This window comes from Lissotriton helveticus, chromosome 9 (assembly GCF_964261635.1).
Source record: "Lissotriton helveticus chromosome 9, aLisHel1.1, whole genome shotgun sequence".
NCBI classification, from domain to species: domain Eukaryota; kingdom Metazoa; phylum Chordata; class Amphibia; order Caudata; family Salamandridae; genus Lissotriton; species Lissotriton helveticus.
In genome coordinates, this window is record NC_136070.1 from 954,981,914 (window position 1) to 955,005,399 (window position 23,486).

The following is a 23,486-nucleotide window of genomic DNA, read 5'->3' on the forward strand; positions in this document are numbered from 1 at the left end:
ACCAGGTATTAGCAGGGCTGGAGCAATTCAGCGCTGCATACCTGGATGACATTGCTGTGTTCAGCTCCACTTGGGAGGAACACCTGCAACACCTCTGTGAAGTGTTGAAGGCCCTGCAGAAGGCAGGCCTCACTATCAAGGCCAGTAAGTGCCAGATAGGACAGGGATCAGTGGTGTACTTGGAACACCAGGTGGGGAGCGGCCAGGTGGTGCCCCTACAAGCAAAGATTGATACCATCCTGGCTTGGGAACCCCCCAAGACCCAGACTGAGGTGAGAGCCTTTCTAGGTCTCACCGGGTATTACAGGCGGTTTGTCAAAGGATATGACACCATTGTGGCCCCTTTGACAGAACTGACATCTAGAAATCAGCCCAGGAAAGTGAATTGGACCGAGGCCTGTCAAACTACTTTTGATGCCCTCAAAACTGCCATGTGCACAGCACCGGTGCTTAAGGCACCTGACTTTTCCAGTGAGTTCATTGTGCAAACAGACGCTTCAGAGCAAGGCGTGGGAGCAGTACTCTCACAAATCAACGACAAGGGCGGAGACCAACCTGTAGCTTTCATTAGTAGGAGGCTACTCCCCAGGGAACAGAGATGGAGTGCAATTGAAAGGGAAGCTTTTGCTGTGGTCTGGGCTCTGAAGAAGCTGAGGCCCTACCTGTTTGGGACTCACTTCCGTGTTCAGACCGACCACAGGCCCCTCAGATGGTTAATGCAGATGAGGGGTGAGAACCCAAAACTGTTGAGGTGGTCCATCTCCCTACAGGGAATGGACTTTACGGTGGAGCACCGCCCTGGTACAGAACACGCCAACGCTGATGGTCTGTCCAGATTCTTCCGCCTTAGTGATGAGGACTCCCAAGAGGTTGGGTAGTTCTCCCCACTTTCAGCTGGAGAGGACACGTGTTAGACCTGACACCCTTGGCGTGGTTTTCCCCCATCTATTTGCCTCTGCCTCCTGTATTTTTGATGCTGTGCTGGATTTCGTTTTTGCTGGTTTAGATGCTTTAAACACTCTGCCACTGCTGATCAGTGCCAGAGTGTAAGTGCTCCCTATGTAAATTGTCATATTGATTGGGTATACCTGATTGGCATATTTGTATCACCAAGAAGTCCCTAGTAAAGTGCACTGTGTGTGCCAGGTGCTACTAGTGGGCCTGCAGCGCTGATTGCGCTACCCACATAAGTAGCCCTAAAATGGTGTCTCAGGCCTGCCACAGCAGTGCCTGTGTGCAGTCAGTGAACTGCCATGTCCTCCTGGCCAGTGTCCCCACTGGCTAGGCCTAACCCTTCCCTTTATGTACACATTGGTCACCGCTGTGGAAGGCTCAAGGTACCCCCCTGGGCAGGGTGCAGTGTATAGGAAAGGTAGAGCATGTACTAGTGCAGGTAACATGCTCTGGGAGTGAGCAGCAGCCATTTTGTGTGCTCACTGCTGCAAGGTTATCTTGTTCCATAGACTAACATGGGGGAGGCTGGTCCCAATGGATACCAGCCTATCTTCTCATAGGAACAAGATGGGACATAAGTGATTGATATCCCTGAACTCAGAATTTAATAACACATCTTTTAGGAAAGGTTGTTTTTAAATTCTGTGTTTGTGAACAGTACTTTTAGAAAGTGGCTGTTCTCTTGTCTAACCCTTCTGTGTGCCTGGGCCTGCTTGTGGATTGACTGTCTGGTTTGAGGGTGACAGGGGCTGGGGAGCCCCCAGGAGGTTGTCTGAGTCAGCCGTGCTTGAATGACTGCATCTGCAACTAGGGAAGTGGGCGGAGATAGCACCTGGGAGTGAATAGGGCTGTGCCTGCCTGCCACAATGCTGGCTCCACCTCCTGCTGGGCGACTGTCACCTCTGCCCCTCACACTGAAAGGAAGAAGGAAGCCAGGAAAGCCCCAGTGCTCCAGCAACACCCAGAACTGGTTTAGACCGGGCTCAGGGCCCACTTGCACAAAGACTTCAAAGAACTTCAAAGACTTTTAGGGGTATAAGAGAAGGACCCCTGACAACAGAAAATCAGATTCTACAATCAAGAGGAAACTCTGCTGGAAGAAGGACCGCTGAAGAACTGAAGGAAGATTGCCTTGCTGTGTGTTCCAAAGGGCTGACCTGTTCTGCTGACCGACTGAAGCTGAGGAGAAGAGGGACTTTGCTGTGTGCTGTGACCCTGCCTGCTTGGGCTACAGAGACTTTGCTGTGTGCTGTGTCTCCTAACTGAATCTCCAAGGGCCTGAGAAGAGCTGGCCTCCTGTCCTGGAACCCAGGGTCAAAAGGTTCCATTGTAACTGAAAACGCTGTGAAGGTCGTGCTGCAGTTTGTTTGGGTGCGTGAGTTTTTAACTACGGGCCTGGGACCGAGATCGGTGTGCTCATCGGTACGCATTTCACAAAGCCCGGGAGATCGAGGTGTCTCCCCTCGTGAGTTTTGCCCCAAAGAAGATCTGTGGCCGTGAGGGCGGTCTATTGCGACCTACGCCCCCAGAAAACCTGTGCCGCCAAATACCGATCTTGCCCGGAGCCTGGAAACACCCTACGCAGTCCACTGTACCTTGCCGGTACCAACGAAGCCGAGAGCGAGCCCGCTGCCCCCTGATTGGAGGAGAGAGTCGAGCCCCCTCACTAACGCCGCGACGGGATTGGCCCGAGCGCCGTCGCGTCACCACTGAAGCCGTGTGGTGATTGGTTGCCGGCGTTAGCGTCATCAAGGGCCTGCCCCGGGAGCCGCACTGCCATTGGCTGACTCCCGGGTGAGTGTGGAGGCTCGCCGAGAGGGCCGCCACCGGATTGGCCCACGTCATCAGCGCTGCTGAGAGCCGCGACCAGCGAGGGATCTGACGCCGAGTCCTCTCCGGGACCCGGTCTCGTCGAGGGAGCCGCGTGTGTGCCCCTAGCCCCTGGCCTGTTGTCCCTGAAAGAAGAGTGCTGCTCGATCTCCCCGCCGCTCGTTGGATTGTCGATAGCGGGCGGAAGAGCAGTCGGGACCGGCTGGGGCTGTCATCGAAGGCTCTGCCCACGTTGAGGCTCCTAGAGTGGGCGCAACAGTAAAAGGAGCGGGGTAGTAACCCGCTAGCGCCAGCGAAGAGCTGATTTGGGCCAATAACGAGGTGGCATTGTTTTTAGTACTGAATTAAAGAGACCTGAGACTATTTTACCTTTGAGAACTTCCTGATATATTAAGCAACCATTAAGATTAAGTCCAACATTTTTCCAAAGACGCTATCATCGTGTAACTGCTGATTCTTACTGCATAAACTAGATAAAGTTATTTTTATATATACTTACCTGTGTGGTCTCAACTTGTGGTGGCTTGGGGATCATTGTTTGTGTTAAGTGCATTTATTATACACATTGCCTTAGGGATAAGTCTGTCTGCTCGTGCCAAGCTACCTAGAGGGTGAGCAGGGGTTATCTACTGTGTGTATTCCTTCACCCTGACTAGAAGCAAGGGTCCCTACTTGGTCTAAGGTACTTACCTCTGCCAATTAGAGACCCCCAGATCTAACAGTGAAAATATGCTGTACTGCACCAAAATCTGCGTTGTGTATTAAGATTACACAGTAGAGACGGGGAGTGGTGCATTAACTTACTGAGATACGGCCTGTACCATGATGAATACACAACCATTTCTGCAGTTGGTGTGCTAACCTACTATAATCTTAGGAATGGGCCTGCAATTATCAAGATATACACAGATTTTCTGAAGACGGGGAATTAACTCGCCAACATATTTGACCGATTTAGAACACCATTCTTCTTCTGCTCTCATGCTTGCTTTTATTATGTTCAAATAACTCAGGCTATCCACAGCACTGGTGTTTTCCATGGTGGCTCTCCCCATGGATCAGTGCATTGCTTCACAATCTTACCCTTTTTGTGGATTTTTTTTTGTGGGTACAGTTAAGTTTGCATAGTATCCTTAATATTGTTGCTCCATTTAAGCCTTCCCTGTTTTTCCCTGATAGGCAAGAGAGCTCAGACAAAGAAGAGAAGTTGTTTTGCATATGGCCACGCATCATTCGAATTAGGGTAGCTGGGATTAAACACAGGTTTATTCTTAGGGTGTTTTCTCAGGTAGAGATGGAGATATTTTTCTCAGTGTTGCATGTGTATTCCTTCATATGTTCTTTGGTTAAGGAACACCATTGGCATCAATAAAGCAATCAGTTAAGGTTACTGTGACATTGCATGCTACCCACACACCTAAAATATCAAGTCCCATGCCTAGTTCATGTTTTTATTCCTAATTTTATGAACTCAAGAAGGATGAAAGGCTAACTTGAACCTGCAAGGACTTCATACTGGTACTTTCAATTTCTTTAAAACAATATTTTCAGCAGTGGAGCAACTTACTAAGCTAAAAGACCTATTAGCATATTCTGCAGGCCCCCCTCAAATGTACATTGAAAGAGGAGGGTGTGTGGTATGTCTCTGCTCTAAATGTAACAATCCATTTTTAGGTCTCGGCCTAGCGTACACTGCGCAGCAGTGTCGCGCAGCCGAGATTTTATGTTTACAGTATGGGGGCTTGAACCCGCCTCTCTTCTCTATTGGCTGGCTTCCTAAACGGAGGCCAGCCATTGGAGGAGAGGGGCGTCACTCCGTTCAAGCCCCGTTTTTTTCGGATTCGGGGGCGTGTTTTTTGCAGTTTTTAACTCCGTGACGTCATCCGTCACTCAACAGCAAAAACCACGCCCCCGAATGCGAAAATGGCGGCGCTTTTCTGACGCCATTTCTGCCCGACCGCCACCGGAAGAAGTCGAGAAGCTGCCGAGTCCTCCGGTGAGTGCTCGCTTTTCTTACCTATCTTCCCTGATTGTGCCCGTGTTCTTCCTCTGTCCCCTCATTGTGCGTCTGTCCCCTCTGTTGTGGGTCTACCCCCTCGTTGTGCTTGCTTTACGGCCCCCCCTCGCTGTGCTTGCTCCCCTGCCCCCTCGCTGTGCTTGTTCCCCTGCCCCCTCGCTGTGATTGCTCCCCTGCCCCCTCGTTTGTTGTGCTTGCTGCTTGCTGAACGTGCCAACGTGAAACTGTGGGCGAAGGGGGACCAGCGGGGCAGACTCAGCACTTGCAGCCCAAGAGCCAACAAAAAGACAAGCAGTTGGTAGCAAGCTGAAGCAGGGTATCAGCGACAGAGCATCGCCACAACCCCCTCTCTCGTGGACATAAACCAGATATGATAAGAGCGACTGCTGAATATAAATATTGAGCAATGTTAAAACAGAAAGAGCATTTGATGAATGCCATTGATATGTACCGTCTGCGTGCACTAGTTAAGCATTGACCGGTTGGGGTGGCCGATTGCGCAGGTGATATTTTTGTGAGTCTTTCTCTGCCTCTTTGCGCCACATCTGCCTGCCAATCTCTACTTTCCTCTAGCCCCTCCTAATTCCCCTCGTTGTCCCTCGCATCTGTAACAATGTGCACCCGCCTCTGTAATCCTCACTTTGTCCCTCTCATCTGTAACAATGTGCACCCGCCTCTGTAATCCTCACATTGTCCCTCTCATCTGTAACAACGTGCACCCGCCTCTGTAATCCTCACTGTCTTCAGACCATTCTTACCGATCTGCGAGTTTCCCTTTCCCCCTGCAGTTCTTGTACATCATCCATGTTTCTCCACCTCGCGTCACTTCCGGCAACAACTCTGAAATCAGTTGCCAAGAGCACCTGATTTCGGGCCATGCCCCTCACATACTGTTACCAGCATTAAACCCACCCACATTTGACATAATCGCGCTGAATTTTGCCTGAACTATTCCCACAATTCCGTTAGCGGTTTCACCTCTGAGGGAAGGAGTTTGGCCTGTCCCCCCCTTTGGCTGTGCTTGCTCTCCTGCCCCCCCCCCTCATTGCTTGTGCTTGCTCTCCTACCACCTCGTGCTTGCTGTCCTGCCACCTCGTGCTTGCTGTCCTGCCTCCTCGTTGCTTGTGCTTGCTGTCCTGCCCCCTCGTTGCTTGTGCTTGCTCTCCTGCCCTCTCGTTGCTTGTGCTTGCTGTCCTGCCCCCTCGTTGCTTGTGCTTGCTCTCCTGCCCCCCTCGTTGGTTTTGCTTGCTCTCCTGCCCCCCCTCGTTGGTTGTGCTTGCTCTCCTGCCCCCCTTTGCTGGTTGTGCTTGCTCTCCTGCCCCCCTTCGCTTGTTGTGCTTGCTCTCCTGCCCTCCCATCGTTGCTTGTGCTTGCTCTCCTGCCCCTGCCCACTCGTTGGTTGTGCTTGCTCTCCTGCCCCCCTCATTGGTTGGGCTTACTCTCCTGCTCCCCCCCTTGCTAGTTGTGCTTGCTCTCCTGCCCCCCCTCGCTGGTTGTGCTTGCTCTCCTGCCCCCCCTTGTTGGTTGTGCTTGCTCTCCTGCCCCCCCTCATTGGTTGTGCTTGCTCTCCTTCCACCTCGTGCTTGCTGTCCTGCCCCCTCGTTACTTGTGCTTGCTGTCCTGCCCCCTCGTTGCTTGTGCTTGCTCTCCTGCCCCCCCTCGTTGCTTGTGCTTGCTCTCCTGCCCCCCTCGTTGCTTGTGCTTGCTCTCCTGCCACCTCGTGCTTGCTGTCCTGCCCCCTCATTGCTTGTGCTTGCTGTCCTGCCCCCTCATTGCTTGTGCTTGCTCTCCTGCCCCCCTCGTTGCTTGAGCTTGCTCTCCTGCCCCCCCTTGTTTGTTGTGCTTGCTCTCCTGCACCCCCCTCGTTGGTTGTGCTTGCTCTCCTGTTCCCCCTCATTGGTTGTGCTTGCTCTCCTGCCCCCCCTCGTTGGTTGTGCTTGCTCTCCTGCCCCCCCCTCGTTGGTTGTGCTTGCTCTCCTGCCCCCCTTGTTGTTTGTGCTTGCTCTCCTGCCCCCCCTCGTTGGTTGTGCTTGCTCTCCTGCCCCCTCCCTCGTTGGTTGTGCTTGCTCTCCTGCCACCTCGTGCTTGCTGTCCTGCCCCCTCGTTGCTTGTGCTTGCTGTCCTGCCCCCTCGTTGCTTGTGCTTGCTGTCCTGTCCCCTTGTTGCTTGTGCTTGCTGTCCTGCCCCCTTGTTGCTTGTGCTTGCTGTCCTGCCCCCTCGTTGCTTGTGCTTGCTCTCCTGCCGCACCTGGTTGGTTGTGCTTGCTCTCCTGGACCCCCCCCCCTTGTTTGTTGTGCTGGCTCTCCTGCTTGTTCTCCTGCCCCCATGTTGGTTATGCTTGCTCTCCTGCCCCCCCCCCTCATTGGTTATGCTTGCTCTTCTTCCCCCCCCCTTGTTGGTTGTGCTTGCTCTCCTGTCCCCCCTCGTTGGTTGTGCTTGCTCTCCTCCCCCCCCCCCTCGTTGGTTGTGCTTGCTCTCCTGCCCCCCATTGCTGGTTGTGCTTGCTTTCCTGCCCCCCCCCCTCATTGGTTGTGCTTGCTCTCCTGCCCCCCTCGTTGGTTGTGTTGGTTGTGCTTGCTCTCCTGCCCCCCCTCGTTAGTTGTGCTTGCTCTGCTGCGCCCCCTCGCCAGTTGTGCTTGCTCTCCTGCCCCCCCCTTGTTGGTTGTGCTTGCTCTCCTGCCCCCACTCGTTGGTTGTGCTTGCTTGCTCTCCTGCCCCCCCTCGTTGGGTGTGCTTGCTCTCCTGCCCCCTCGTTGGTTGTGCTTGCTCTCCTGCCCCCCCCTCATTGTTTGTGCTTGCTGTCCTGCCCCCTCGTTGCTTGTGCTTGCTCTCCTGCCCCCTAGTTGGTTGTGCTTGCTGTCCTGCCCCCTTGTTGGTTGTGCTTGCTCTCCTGCCCCCCATTGCTGGTTGTGCTTGCTTTCCTGACCCCTCATTGGTTGTGCTTGCTCTCCTGCCCCCCTCGTTGGTTGTGATGGTTGTGCTTGCTCTCCTGCCCCCCCTCGTTAGTTGTGCTTGCTCTCCTGCCCCCCCTCGCTGGTTGTGCTTGCTCTTCTGCCCCCCCCCCCCCTCGTTGGTTGTGCTTGCTCTCCTGCCCCCCCTCGTTGGTTGTGCTTGCTTGCTCTCCTGCCCCCCCTCGTTGGTTGTGCTTGCTCTCCTGCCCCCTCGTTGGTTGTGCTTGCTCTCCTGCCTCCCTCGTTGTTTGTGCTTGCTGTCCTGCCCCCTCGTTGCTTGTGCTTGCTCTCCTGCCCCCTAGTTGGTTGTGCTTGCTGTCCTGCCCCCTCGTTCGTTGTGCTTGCTCTCCTGCCCTGCTATTGGCATTGTAAATGACAATGCCATTTATTTATGTTTTAAAAACAAAAACCTAAATAAAAATAATGTCATGAGCAATGCCAATAGCTCTAACTTTAAGAATGCCGAGACCATTGCATTGTAAATGCTTGTTCCCATATACCTGTCTATGATGTATTTTCTAGACGATTCTCTGGAATGCAGTCCAGAATTCAGTCCCCAGATCCCTTGGCCCAAAGGACGCAGTCAACCTGAGACCGAAATTCTGTTGGGCTGCAAGCGCCCTCCAAGCCACTGAGCAATATTTGAGTGAAATGTGTTTCAGGTAACAAACACTCCTATGAGAAATCACAGAGATAGTTGTTGGAATCCAATCCCTTTTTCATTAAGGAATAATACACTCAAGAACACTAGGAAACAAACAATGGATATATTTAAAACATTTATTTTAAAATCATAATCCGATCCCAGTGCAAACAATATGAATTGTAACTACAATAAAAAATAAAAAGAATGGTAGATGAAACATTTACAAAAAGCATAAACAACACAACATTTTACAACATATTTGCTGTATAGTTTTATCTTAATCTCAATCTCATTCTCATTCTAATATTAACTAAGCTAATTTTAGCACAAAATGGAAAGCCTAATTTAAGTTTCAGAGATGGTTCACATTGCGACTCCGGAGACGCACAATTCATCAGCAGTTTCTAAATCAACGCTCTCAGGAGCCTTGTCCAGAGGCCGCAACTCTGAGTTAAAACAATGGAAATTCTCAGAATGGTGGTTCTGGCTTGGAGTAGCTGCTGTGTAGTACTGAGGCATCACTCATTGGCAACTCTAAAGATTCCTGTCTGCTGCTGCCAAACCTGCAATGCTCTGTGATACAATGTGACTGACACTTCCAACAAGAATCGGGCTGACCCAAAGCAACCAATGGCCGAAGGAACTGACCCAAAGCCTCTCTCCCTGTACTTTTTATTCCTAAACTATGGTGGTCTGCTAATCAGAAGTGTGATTGGATATGCACTGCTTTTCCTCTCATTTGTTTACAGTTACTGCCACCATCCTCCATTTTGTGTTATAGAGTCGGGGTTCATGTCAGGGTTCCGCCATATTTCACAAAATACTTTGAATTGTCTCTGGGGATCTGTTCTCACACCATGGGGAATATAATGACAGCCCTGCAGCAAGAGGATGGGTTCCCGTTAAACTCTTTTCCATACTCACTGTAAGAGGTATTTGGTGAAACCTTACCCAGCCCTAAGATCTCCTCACCCTCCTTTCAATAATGTTTCCAGCACTGTCCATCAGCAGTCTCGTGGTTATTTGTCGAACGTAAGGCAGGAGAGAGAGAAATTAAGAGAGCAAGAGAAACAGAGAGCAAAAGAGATTTGTTGATTGATAGTGTGTGTACTGAACAATCCGGCCACTACGATACATTGTGTAGCGTGCACATCCCGATGAGGGTTTAAATAAAGGTGCTTTTAGCCGCTTGTGGCTATTGCACACCAACACTCCAGCTAGCATGTCTATGTATCTGTGCCCTGTGTGGATAGGCCCAGGTGAGGTCTTAGGGCGTGTCTGGGCCCGGATCCGACATTGGCAACGAGGCGGGCCCCACCCGAAGTATGCGCTTGCCCGAGGCCACGCAGTGGCCATCAGGAGGGCGGGCTCCTAGTCACGGCGGGCTGCCCCCGCCCACCTTGTGGCCAGCCACTCCTCACCTGGGCAGGAATCGCCCAGTAGGAGGTAGGCGGGTCGCTGACGCACGTCCGGGGCGGCTAGCAGGAGCCTCAGGGGGTACATTACTCCATTGCACCATTGTGGAGGCCTCTTTACCGCTCCGGACGTCGCGCGACCTTCGCTGAACTGCCGTTGGCTCATCTCGGTGTCGCGTCTTTCCTGGTCTTGGCGCCGTGTTTCTTCTGGTGAGTGTGGGCGCTATGCCACAGGTCTCTCCTCCCTCTCCTGCCGGCGGCTCCGTGTGGGAGTCGGATCGCGCGGGTCTGCTGGGCAGGGGTTGGGGCCGGGAGGTCTGCCGGTGGTGTTGTTGTGCGGCAGAGAATACAGTGGCCTTGCGCTCGGGGACTGGGTCACGTTTGTCTGGCTCGGGTGAGCATGCAGTGGCTGTTGAACGTGCTCTGATTATTCACTCGGAAACACTGGTTAGAGAGATATGAGCATTATCGGGAGGCACACACTTTGGCTTTCGTGTGATTACTGGCTATGACTGACTGCGGCGGATCCAGTTGCAGAACCGTCAGTGTGGCGGGCTGACTCCATTTTGCGCAGCCATTTGTTTACATGAAGCTGTGAAGGGTTCTCTCAGGGGGTGGCCCCGCCATCATGTAACCGTTATCTTATTCAGTTAACTTCCGGTCCAGGGTTTTTATTGCAGCCTTTTCTTCCTGAGGTCGATATATCCACGGGATGTAATAATAGTATGCTGTACATGTGGAGCGCGCATGTCGCACGGAGTATGATGCCTACTGTAGCAATTTTAAATGCCAATCACGCTGGCTATTTTGGCAAGAGATGTTATATGATGTTGGTTTATTTGATTTCACTTATCAATCGTCACATGTCCTGTGGTCGCGGGTGGTCTAATGAGCATGAAGGCATGCATCCTGCGGGGGGCGCGGGTTCGATTTAAAGATGTTTCCTCGGATACCGACCTCAGAAAAGGGATTAGCCATATGTGTTTACTGTTTACTTTTAACCGGGGCACAATGCATGGTCACAACACCAGGTTTGATGTATAGGAGCCGAGTGCATTTGCTTGGCCCAGCTGCAGCCACTTAGCGTCGATGTAATTTTCAATCAGGGCTGATTACGGTTGCCATTTCATCGCTCCGGGGCACTGAGGGTTCGTTTCGACGTCACGCCCTTATTTATGGGCTGGACGGGGAGTGGTGTTTCATTTCTCCGACACCGTTCCATTTCCTCTGGGCGCCCATGGGGGAATATTGCATTGTCCAGACAAGTCTCCGCGTAGGCCAGACAGGTTGGCGACGGTAATGGCATTTGGCCTCCTGGTGGTGTGTTCCATGAGTTTGTTATCTTGAAAAATAACCTTGGGTCCACGGGGCCACGTGAGTTGTCATTATGGTGCCCTCATTTTTAGAATGCCTGCAGGGGACCCGGGGTGTGTCCGGGGCAGCGTGTTGTCTGGCATCTCGTGTATCCGTCCCAGGAGTGCGGAAGTTGGCATCAGTCCGAGGAGCGCTTGTTTACCTTTTTGGCATGTTATTTATGAAAGCAGTACTCTCCTGCTATGGCAAGGGATAGGTCGAGCTTGATTCGGCCCCCCCCCCCTTTTCCTTAGTTTTGATTTACAATTTTCACGCTTGCATTTCTGGTTGATGGGCGAATCCAGCCGCTTTGAAGATACTTTCATGTATGCATTTATATAGCGCGGACTTCACCCGAAGGCGTCAGTGCGCTTCACAATAGGGACAGTAATGTCACAGGAGGAGAAATTCACTATTGAACAAATTGCAAAGCGGGGTTAGAAGAGAAGAGTGGAGTGTGCATGTTGCACAAGACCTCCATCTGTGCAACTTGGGTCACCGCTCTCTCGGGGAAGGGCGCTTGGTTGCGGCCATCTTGTTACCTAGGCAGCCAGTGGGTACTGCCCACGCGGCGGGTAGCGCAGCGGCCATCTTGGCGACACGCGATGTCCCCTACCCCGGGTACGTGGGCGCCAGGGTCCGGCCATTTTCCCACAAGCCCAAAATGGTGGCGTGAGGCACTCGTCTGAATGCCTCCCACCACACAACTCTTCGTGATTTCGAGTATGCGATGCGATTTCGAGTATTCATTCCGTCCCCTATGTATATGGTGGACTCGAATCGCTAACATATGCCTAGAAGAGGAGTTGGCTTAACGGCTAGAGCGCTCGTCCTCGGTTCTGGGAATCCGTGTTCGAGTCTTGGTAATGACGCCTAAAACGTACTGTGATTCTGGGCAAATCATTTATTCTACCCGCGCCAACAAAAATGATAGTGCATGTGGTATCGTGTTTGCAGGCTACTTACGATGCAGTATATTCGACGATGGAAGGGTTTGATGGGGCAAGGTCAGGACATACCGCTGGCCGGTTAGGATGTTATCTCGGTCCATGTAACACTCCGCCGTGAATTTGTACGCCACTGGATGGCGCTGCTCCACTGTTCCTGCGTAGAAATATTTCCTTTAATGGATTAATTGCGCGTTGTTTTCCAGGCATCTTAAGAGTTTTGGGGGCCCTGGACCAAACATATTTTGGGGGCCCCGGCACGAAACAGCTTTGAATATTGTGGTCCAGTGTCAGCATTTTACTCGCTCTGCTGACAGTGAACAGGCAAGAGTATTTAAAAGTACATAATGTACGTATGTCACCGGCCTTCGGTTGGTAGTACCTGGTGAGGTACCAGGCTGACCTTGGTTTTTATTTACTATACTACACCAGAAGTAGCAGAGGGGCTTTATCTGGTAGAATAGTGACCTGGGGTATGCAGATATCTTTCAGGAGAGGTTATTTCAAGAATGCTTGGCAGGCAGTCTAAGACAGGTTCTATAGATTCCATAAGCAATGGTGGCACATGCCAACTACTGGTTACGTAATCTAGGTTCAGAAGAGTGGCGTGTGTATGTTACACAAGAGTACAAAACTCAGAAGCTAACATACCCTAGGGTGTCAGAGCGATGCATAGGAGAATTAGTTCTATTAATTTAAACCATGTTTTCTGCTTACCTCATGCTGCCTGCAAAAGTTGCAGCGACGTTTATTTAATTGTTTTATATAGCGCAATCATTGCCCGTAGGGGTCTGTGCGCAGTCAGAAAAGCAGTTGCATTCAGTGTCTTTGGTCTACATATTGTGAAAACAGATAGAAACGGCCAGAGTTGTTTAGGAACAGGAGGCGAGTGCAAGCGTTTCTATTTACACATTCCATGGCTGACTTTGTGGAGTTTGTACACCTCACATAGCCAACGCTAGTTTCAGGTTTTAAGTGACAAAGTGGGGCAAATATTTCAGGGTATAGCTTACTTGCCAGTACAGCAGGACATGTGACTTATGGGTAACTACATAAGCTTCAATGTACATGTTGAGGCTAAATGCTTTACATGTCAGAAAGTTTCCACTGAACCAAACTGGTAAGCTGCGGTGGACGTAGCACAATGTGTTTTAAGATAGCGGTCGAATAGTCGTCATAGTGGCATGACACGTTCCGCACTATTGACCATGGCGCGGGAAGTAGGCATATGATTGCCTCACCCACCCCTTACGAGTAGGTACTTTACTCACCCTGGTTTGCGTACCTGACTAGCAGGATTGGCTGGGTGGAGTGCGGGCATTGCTGGCCCCGCCGCATTGCTGAGAATATGTACTGGCAGGGGGGGGGCAGGGCGCTGGAGTACCGCACAAACTCATATTTCATTATGGCGCAGCGCATCTGTGTGATCTTTTGGCAGCACCCTGCCACTGATTAAGCCATTAGTCTGGACTCATAGGTATACTTGTGCATCAATACTGTTGGGTGTCCTCAGGACGTCTAAGGTTAGCGTTTTCATACAAGTTGCTTCAGCTCAAGCACATGTCTGGCAGGCGCCACATTCGCATTCTCGGCTTCCGGCCATTTTCGCCATGTATTTTACCAGCCAATAAGTAGTGCCTTGGCTTTCCCCGATGTGGCTGCTCCTGAGTACTAATGTTTGATAGGTATCAATCATTTCCCAAGTATGAGCCCTGCGAGAACAGCCTTATGTTTTGTTTTATATGTGGTTGTTGGCCGGGCATGTGGGCCATTTCTTCGTGGGTTTCCTGGGCGGCATAGTGATCCCAAACCTCACTGCTGGCGACAGGCATACCCAGAATCGAAGGTTATGCAGGTGCTGGTGTCACTGGTGCTTTGCAGATACCCACCTCATCGCATAGGTAGCTCACATGGTGACAGGAGATTAGTAATATGGCATGTTACTACGAGTCCCTTAGACTGGTAGGAGAGATTCCGGCGTGTTTTCGGACTCTGTTACAAGTATTACCGGGCTGACTCCTACACTCAAGGAAAGTAGAATTCCCTGGATTGGAAGGTCTGCCATCAGATATTGGTGAGGGCAGGTAGTATTATTGGAGGTGGCAATTTGTGGGAGGTCTTTTAGGTTAGTTTGAAGGCCCACGCCTTTACCGTACCTCTTCATCAGGCGCTGGAGGTACGTAAGCACTTGCCCAATTATCTCCTGGAGGGAGGGTCGGTGGTCGGTTACGCTAGGCTAGCCCCCAGTTTTGTCTACCACAGGTGTCCGGCGCGTTCTAGGGAACAAAACGTATTTGGGAGCACCATTGAATACCTTGGTAAAGCATACGCAAAGTACTGGGATCACAGTGACATGCTCGATCAAATATTCCCATGCAGGAGGTAAAAGTGCTTACAGACGGAGAAAGTGACGGTGGGCAGGTTCTAACAGTTTAAGTACAAATAGAGGTAGGAGACTGCATGCAGGCTGTCTGTCTTTCTCAGCGCTAACAGTGGTCGCACTTGTGCAAGTCCGGGGAGCATTCATTGCAAGAGACATTATCCGGTTCCCGTGTTTTGCAGGCTCCTTGCTGTACTTTCCCAGACATGCTATGTGGGGCATGGTATAGCATAGGCATTGCAACTTTATTACTTGCCAGTCTCCCCCTTTTGCAGGCATGCCCTTGCCACACTCGCTGGGGGAGGGCTAGTCATTTTGTCGGCTGCAAGCATGGTTGGTATCTCTCCTAAGGTCACTTTGGGCAGCAGGTCCTGGGAGCCTCTAATTAGGGCAGGATAGGTGTTGATCGCCCGGTAGGCGGGGGCATGCCTTTGACAGGTACTGGAGGTCAGTCTCCCCCCAATTTGAGCTGGCTTGGTGTTTGTTGCCTCCAAGTCCTGGTGGCACCCTGTACCAGTCTAAGCAATCCCTCATGTGGGTGGTTTCAGGTCTACTCAGATTTGCGATCTTAGAGTTCGTAGGGATCAAGCTGTCTCCAGGCGAAAAGCATGTGAGCATGTGGAGCCTGCTGTTTTCCCCTTTAGTCCTGTTATATTTAAGGAAGGTACATCCCTCTAGTCAAGGAACAGATACTTTCGTATTTTCCCTACATTAATCGCCTGTATTCTATGAGTTTAGAAGCACAAGCGCTTAAGCGGAAGCACAATGCACGTCAGCCTCACCCTGAAGCAGTGGTGCCTGGGCCTTGGCCAGCGATAATGTCTGTTTACAGGAATCATGCATGCGTTGGGCTGTTTAGGTGTACGAGCCTCGAGGGCAGCAGTACAGAACACCCACGACTCTCGTGGCGGTCTGTTATCTCGGGCTCGCTATGCCATTTTTCTTGGAATAAGTGGGATGCCGGTGCAGGCATTAAAGTTTAAGATGTTGATTTTGCTGCATAGCTCAGTCATGTCAGAGATGACTGGGCGTGCTGATAGCTCCTCTCTGGGATCAGAGTATGATCCGCTTGGAACTCAGCTGCACAACTTCTTAGCACAGAGGGATAGCTTTACCCCCTTCAGTCTCATGTAAATAGAGTGTGCTCAGCGTAGGATCTACACAGTCCTATGTCAGCGTGAGTGGCCTTGGCCGGCTAGAATGTTTTGGGCAACAGCTTCGGCCTTTTGGCAGGGATACGTCCTCTGCCCCCTCCTTCACGCACTTGGGACAGTCTACACTATTGCTGTAGAGGGATTCTGCCCAGGGGGTATATGCTGCTTAGTTCAGAGGTGGAACTCCTTGGTTCAACTTACTCATCCCTTGGCGGGGGTTGTCAGTCAACTTTTTAGACAAGCTATTTTTTGTTGGCAGCAGGGTCTAAGCAGTCTCCGGGTGTAGCAGTCAGGGTCTAGCAGTCTCCGGCTTCCAGGGCGCATGTGTTATCGGCTGTTTACCTAAATGTGAGTCCACCACTCAAGCTATACTATTTTGCACCGAGCACTTAAAATAGCCCGCTGTACTTGCTTGAGGATAGTTGCTCAAGTGTACACAAAGCACAGTTTACAGTTGTATTTTGTGCACGGCATTTCAGCAGAAGTAGTACATTACTGGGTGTAGTCTGCTGATGCTTTGTGCGAAGGTGTGTGGTGGGTATCAGTGTCATGTGCTGGTTCTACTATGGTTTTGATCAGGGAGCGATATCAGCAGGGGAGGTCCCCTTTTCTCTTGGGCTCTTTCCAGGGGTATTACCTCTAGAACCTGGGTTAGTCTACACTATTGCTGTAGAGGGATTCGTTCCCTGGGGTATTTGCTGACTAATTTCAGTGGGCTTGTGGTGTCAGCGGGCGTGTCATGTTGCAGGTCGGGATCTTACGGGGGCACTTGGTTTCTGTCCCAGCAATCCCTTGGTGGTGGTCTTAAGTCATTCTTACAGACAAGCTATCTACAGGTAGCGTGGCCTAAGCTGCTTCCAGACTAAACCCGAGAGGGCAGGTGATGCCTGCTGTTAATACCTGTCCAATCCTGTTTTGGCATATGCAAAGTCACCGGACAAGGAAGACAGCACGCGCGCTTCGCTGCTGTACTGTAGGCTGCAGCGCTTGTATTTTAAAATAATTAGCGTTTTTCATGTTATATTATTTTTTATCTTTTTTTCTAGCTTGTTTTTAAATCGCACCAGTAGTGCCCACATACCTCCATTTAAAGAGTGCCCCGCACCGCTCTTTGAGCGGATTTATCATCTGTGTGCCAGCGTTTCTGGCGCGAGGCCGCCATCTTGGGGGGGGCTTGTGGCGAGTGGGTCACTGGTGGAGCGCTCTAGCGCTTTCCTCCATCTTCTGCTGGACCCTACTTAAGGTGAGCACTTTCTAGGCTCGCCCCGGACAAGGAAGACAGCACGCGCGCTTCGCTGCTGTACTGTAGGCTGCAGCGCTTGTATTTTAAAATAATTAGCGTTTTTCATGTTATATTATTTTTTATCTTTTTTTCTAGCTTGTTTTTAAATCGCACCAGTAGTGCCCACATACCTCCATTTAAAGAGTGCCCCGCACCGCTCTTTGAGCGGATTTATCATCTGTGTGCCAGCGTTTCTGGCGCGAGGCCGCCATCTTGGGGGGGGCTTGTGGCGAGTGGGTCACTGGTGGAGCGCTCTAGCGCTTTCCTCCATCTTCTGCTGGACCCTACTTAATGCTCGCGGGATTCGCGCAGCGGTGACGCGCAGCGGTAGCGCCTGGTCGGCGCCTGAGTCAAGCCAGAGTCCTGCCCGTCTGCGCCCGTCAAGCCAGAGTCCTGCCCGTCTGCGCCCGTCAGCGACCCGGAGGCGCGCGGGGCGTAGCGGCGGACTCGGCTTTGCGTTATGTGCCGAGCAGGTTCCTGTGTGCGGCGCTACACTGCTGGGGAGCTTCGTGCTTTCCTCCCGGCCACCAGTGGTTGTTGCACTGTCTTCCCGGGGCGTCACCGCGGCAAGTCCATCTGCCCTGGTTGCGGTTGGCGTCCCTCGCGCACTCTGTCACTGCCTCCTGGTAATACCGGTGCCAGCGTACGATATCTCTGCATGCTATTAAATACTAGATCGGCATGCAGACATGCTCAAGATATCTTTGAGCTTCTGGACACGGCTAAGCCTCTGTGTCTCATGCTTACGGAGACATGGTGGGGAGACGCGTCGAATCCAGATGTCGCTATGGCAATACCACCCGACTACAATGTATTCAGGAAGGACAGAGTTGGGGGAAGGGGCGGTGGAGTGGCACTTGTGGTGAGGAAGGACATTGTATGTTCGATCCTGCCAGTGGAGGATATTCGTGGCTCGGAGGTCCTTGCTTTTACTATTTCTTTAGCTCCGCACCAATCCGTGAAGGGGTTATTAGTTTATAGACCGCCCGGCCCTCCCGGAACGTTTTTTGAAGATCTAGATTCCACCCTATTGAGACTGGCCCTGAAAGCAGAACACTGCATTGTGGCCGGGGATTTCAACTTCCGGATGGACGATCCTCTGGACGCGGCCGCAATTAAAATCTTTGAGGCTACGGCTCCATTGGGTTTGCTTCCCTACTTACATGAGCCGACGCATAATAGGGGGCACACCCTAGATCAGGTTTTCTCGACCTCTCTTTTAGAGGTGGTAGAGATTGCCCCGGTTATATGGTCTGACCACTCGCTGATTAAATTTTTGATCAAAAGCACAGCTAAATCGGCTGCTGCCGTCCCTCAGCGACATGGTCAACCCTATAGGGCGTACCATCGAGTGACCCCTGAGATGCTGGCTCAGGCAGCTCTGGACCACCCCTGCCCTCTTGCCGGTGATCTGACGAAGGATGTGGAGTCCTTGCAGGCGTGGTTGGTTGATAGGCTTAATGACCTGGCCCCGGAACTAGCCCCCCATCGTACCCCCAAGCGAGTCTCCGCCCCTTGGTTTACCGTTGCACTGTCGGCTAAGCGGCAGCAGTGCAAGGTAGCTGAAAGAACTTGGCGGTCAAAATACGATGTGGAGGCAAAGGAGGCCTTTAAGAACTTGGTCAAGGAGTATCACCGAGATATCCGACTAGGTAAGAAAATCTACCTGGCAGGTAGGATTGATGCTGCCTCCAACTCCTGCAAGGAGATCTTCTCTATAGTGAGGGAGTTTACATCGCCCCGGATAAACACTGCCGAGGAGAGGCCCTCTGACGTGTGGGCGGCAGATCTTGCTGTTTTTTTTACCAGCAAGATCCAATTGCTACAGGCCTCTTTCCCGGGGACCATTCCCGAGGAGCGGACTGTCAGTAAGGCCATTCGTTCGCCCCCGGCGTTGCCGGGCCCCACACTGGGCGCATTTCCATCTATTGCGGCGCCCGTTTCCTTAGCACTTTTGAGCAACTTGAAGTCCGGCTCGCCCCTGGATCCTTGCCCTGCTAAGATTCTGGCGAAACTGGCTGAGGTTATTAATCCTTTGGTTAATCCGCTGCTGAATCTGTCGTTGAGCCAGGGAGTGGTTCCGCAGGCTTGGAAGCAGGCGATGGTCATCCCGCTGCTTAAGAAGCCTGGCCTGGACCCTAAGGCCCCTGTCAACTATAGGCCTATCTCTCTGCTGCCGGCTCTGACGAAGGTTGTTGAGAAGCACGTGCAGACGGTGCTCTCCAACTTTTTAGAGTCGAACGAGATTCTGCACGCTACCCAGTCAGGTTTTCGCCCGGGTCTTAGTACGGAGACCGCGCTCCTAGAGGTCTCCGAAACAATCAAGGAGTCGTTGGATTCAGGGGGTAAAGCCATGCTGGTGATGTTGGACTTGTCGGCGGCTTTTGACACCGTTCCCCATGATGGTCTTCTCACAAGACTCCATGAGATAGGACTTCGGGGAACGGTGCTCAGCTGGTTTTCTTCCTTTCTAGCCGGCCGCCGGCAAACGGTCTGGGCCGCTCCAGATTCCGCCGTGATGCCGCCTCTGGGAGTCGGGGTCCCTCAGGGCTCTATTTTGAGCCCGACCCTCTTTAATATCTTCATGACCCCTTTGGCGGCTTTGGCGGAGTCTTTCGGGGCCCGGATCGTATCGTACGCCGACGATACCCAGCTCCTCTTCTCGTGTAAGAGAGGAGTGGACTTTGAGGGGGAGAGTATCCGGGATTGCCTTGAGGCTGTGTTTCAATGGTTCCATCTACACAGCCTCAAGTGCAACCCCGATAAGTCTGAGGTACTCTTCTTCGGGTGTGATGTGGAACCAGAGTGGCAGGCCTGGTGGCCCATTAACATGGCCCCCCCTTCGTGCTCATCCCAATGGGCTAAGAACTTGGGTGTGAAGATGGACACGGGGCTAACAATGAAGGCCCAGATCCTCGGAGTGTCGGGTATGTGTTTCGGCCTCCTGAAGATGCTACGGAGGTTTCTTCCCCTACTATCGGAGGAGCACAGGAGGCTGACTGTGCAGGCCCTGATAGGGTCCAGGTTGGATTATTCCAACGTTCTATACCTGGGCCTGCCAGAATACCTGCTACAGCGGCTGCAAGTTGTGCAGAATGCTGCGGCGCGTGCAATCTATGGATTGAACAGACGGGCCAGTGCTACGGTTCTGTTACAGACCTTGCACTGGCTGCCAATCCGTAAGCGGATCGCCTTTAAGACCTTGACTCTGACGTACAAAGCGCTTCATGCGACGGGGGCTAAGTACCTCCAGAGGAGACTCACCTTTTACCAACCGGTGCGCTCCCTGAGGTCAGAATCCTTACTTCTGGCGACCGTCCCTCGAGTAAAGCGTGCACGCCTGGGAGGCCGCTCATTTGGTTTACTGGCGCCACAACTGTGGAACTCTTTGCCCCTGTCTCTTCGAGGAGCATCTAGTTTATTAGCCTTCAGAAAGGACCTTAAAACGTGGTTATTCTCTCAGTAGGTCCTTGGTGTTTTATTTTTTTTGTTGTTGACTGTGTATCTGTTACTCTCTTTTTAATGTGTTATGTTAGTTTCACTGCAGCCTGTTAATTAAAAGCGCCGGGACACTCTTTTTGAGTAGCCGTGCGCTCTATAAAAGCCACTATAACATAACATAACATCGCCCAAGTATATGTATAATATGTATTTATCCCTTCAATGCCCCTGTGCTCTTTCGAGTATAGCTGCACAAGCGTCATTGTAAGCACACTTTCTCCATGTGATGCGGAGAACAGCGTACAGCAGGAGTTGTAACTTGCTGGGTATAGCCTGCTGATGCTTGTTGTGAAAGGGTGTGGTTGAGTTGTTGGGCATGTGCTGGAACGCCTATTGCTCGTTTCGAAGCACCTTCAGTAGTAAGGGCCCCTCCTCATCACTGTGTCATTCACCTGGAAGTATGACGTCAGGTAACTGGGTTTGGTTACACTATGGTTGCAAAGCATTAAAAGACCCGGGGATCTGCAGATTAGGGGCAGAGGGGCCTGGGTTACTTCAGGCATGTAATTTTTCATGTCAGGATCAGGTCGCTTCGAGGTGGAAAGGGTCCACCGCTCTCCTGTCGTTTTGGTCTTGTTCCTTGGACCGTCAACATGCTCTGCAGAGCAAGGGTTGCAGGTTTCCCTAAAAAGCAAAGTGGTGGGGGACCGTGAAAAGATTCACCCAACGGAGGGGCCTGAGTTTCATCAAACACGAGATGATTCAGGACAAGGTCGAGGGTTACTTTGAGGAGGATGGTGTTCATCTCACGCCTGTGGGCTTAGACCTGTTCCTCCTAGACCTTAAAGAAGCACTTTTGAGCAAAGGTTGCAGGTAATGAGTAGTAGCAGTGGTGGGGGGCCCGTGCGGCAGCGGGTACCACCGCACGGGCTGTGGCGGAGTTACTGGGCGATCCGGAAGAAGAGAGGTGCAAACACTGTACTTCAGCGGGCACATAGGGGTGCCAGAGCCTAACCTGTAACCTCATGGGAGGTGCAGGAACTCGTGTCGGCGCCCCAGTAGTCCTTCGGGCGGTTGTGGGCCTGTGCAGCCGGGGGTTTGCCTAGTCACGCCCTGCAAGGGGCGTGTGTAGTATAATTATAATAATTGTGCAGCAGTTGGGTGGTTCGCCACTATGCTGATTGGCTCAACAGGCGGGCATGTGGCGAGAATGCGGCCTGCCCTTGGATCACCCGTAAGATAACCCACCATCATTACATATGTTGTATGTAATAAACCTGCAGCAAATTTTTTCCCAAACTTAACACTTGTGTCTGTGTGTTATTTGCGGGTTTGGGCATCACGGGGGCGGGGGGTCCTGTGGCCCTGATGTGACTATGCTGCCGAGATCGGACAGTGCTCCTCGTTCTCCGACCCAACTACTGTGAGGCATCCACCGCAGAGTGGCATCAGACCGCAGCTCGCTGAAGCACACAGCAGAGTCTTCAAAGACACGGCTGGGTCCTATCCAGCGGCCTGTTTTTGAAGACGCACGGCCTATCAACACGTGAAAGCTGCTCTGTCCACCAGCATGTTTTAAGGTATGAGCCCATTAGCGTAGGGGCCCGACAGATGAGTAGCAGGTGCCCTCGTCTGAAGGAGGCTGCAAGTAAGTTCTGGTGTGTGCATGTGGCCCAGAGGATAGGACAGTGAGGCAAGGAGGCCAGTACTGCAGGGAAGGAAGTCCAGAGATCACAAAAAAAACCAAAGAGGGAAAAAAAGGAGTCAAAACAGCACACACGCAAAAACACAAAAGGAGGTGCCATGTCAGCACCACCACAACACGGTGCACCTCCAGCAGCTGAGCTGCCAGTTCAACAACTAGGTGCACAGGCTCCTGTGGTATCGTTACCCCCTTTTAGTTGATTGGCTGAGCCAGCAACAGTTTCACTGAGATGGCACCAGTGGTTTGGGAGGTTGCAGCATTACTTTTGCGCCATGCATGAAACAGATGGAGCTGGTTAGCATTCTATGATGCTACAGAAGGGTGGTGATGGACTGTACGATTCATTTAAGAACTTACCCAACACGGGGCAGATGATGATTTTGAAGCGCCTGTTGCGACTCTGAACCGGTATTTCTATCCTCAGTTAGACCCAGATTATGAAGGACTCACACTTTAACAAGCACGTCAAGAGGAAAGGGAGTCAGTAGACGCATTCTTTACAAGACTATGCATGGTGGCAAGCACAAGGATAGACCAGCAAGACGAAATCAGGGCACAACTGATTCAAGGATGTGGATCATCCAACCTATGGAAGCTGAGCCTGCGGCAGTGCGGCATCACGCTGGATGACATCCTGATCATGGCCAGGTCATATGAATTTGCCAACAGTCACGCTAGAGAAATCGAGCCTGCTCTTGCCTGCAGCTCAGCAGTTTCAGTGACAACTAGCATGGTGAAAGTCAAAGAGGAACAAGTGGAGGCCATACAATGGTGCTGAGTGAGATCACGGGGGACCGCCATTGCCAGACCAAACAAAAAGGCGCGTGAAAGATGCGGGGTGGCCTGACACCAACCACGAGGATGCCCTGCACAAGGAAAACCATGCCTAAAGTGTGGTCCTCAGAACCACTTTGCGAAAGTCTGTTGTAGTTCCAACACTGGGTCTGGTACGAACACGAAGGGGAAGAGGACCATGACCATTCACCAGTTGTCACTGGAAGATGGGGGGAGCCGGACACTGATGAATGAGGCAACAGGGGACCAACCTGAAGAAGATGATGAGGATGTGTTCACCATATCTTTCACTGGACAGGACAACCAGCGGCGAAGACCTCCCCCCATGTACCAAATAGAGTTGGAATGAGTGAAGATACCCGCTCTTACCGATACAGGGCCCTTGGTAAATGTCATTGACTCTGCATAGTTTCTTAAGCTGAAACCTAAAGTCAGAGATCCTTCTGACAAAGGCCCAAACTTACACTTATGGAGGAACCGACTCCATTTTGTTAAAAGGGGTCATCGAAGTAGAAGTAGCCAACGGAGCCACAAAGACACGAGACACGTTTTACTTGACAAAGGACAGTAACAGAACTCTACTATGCTGTCACACGGATGAGGACTAAGGCTTGAT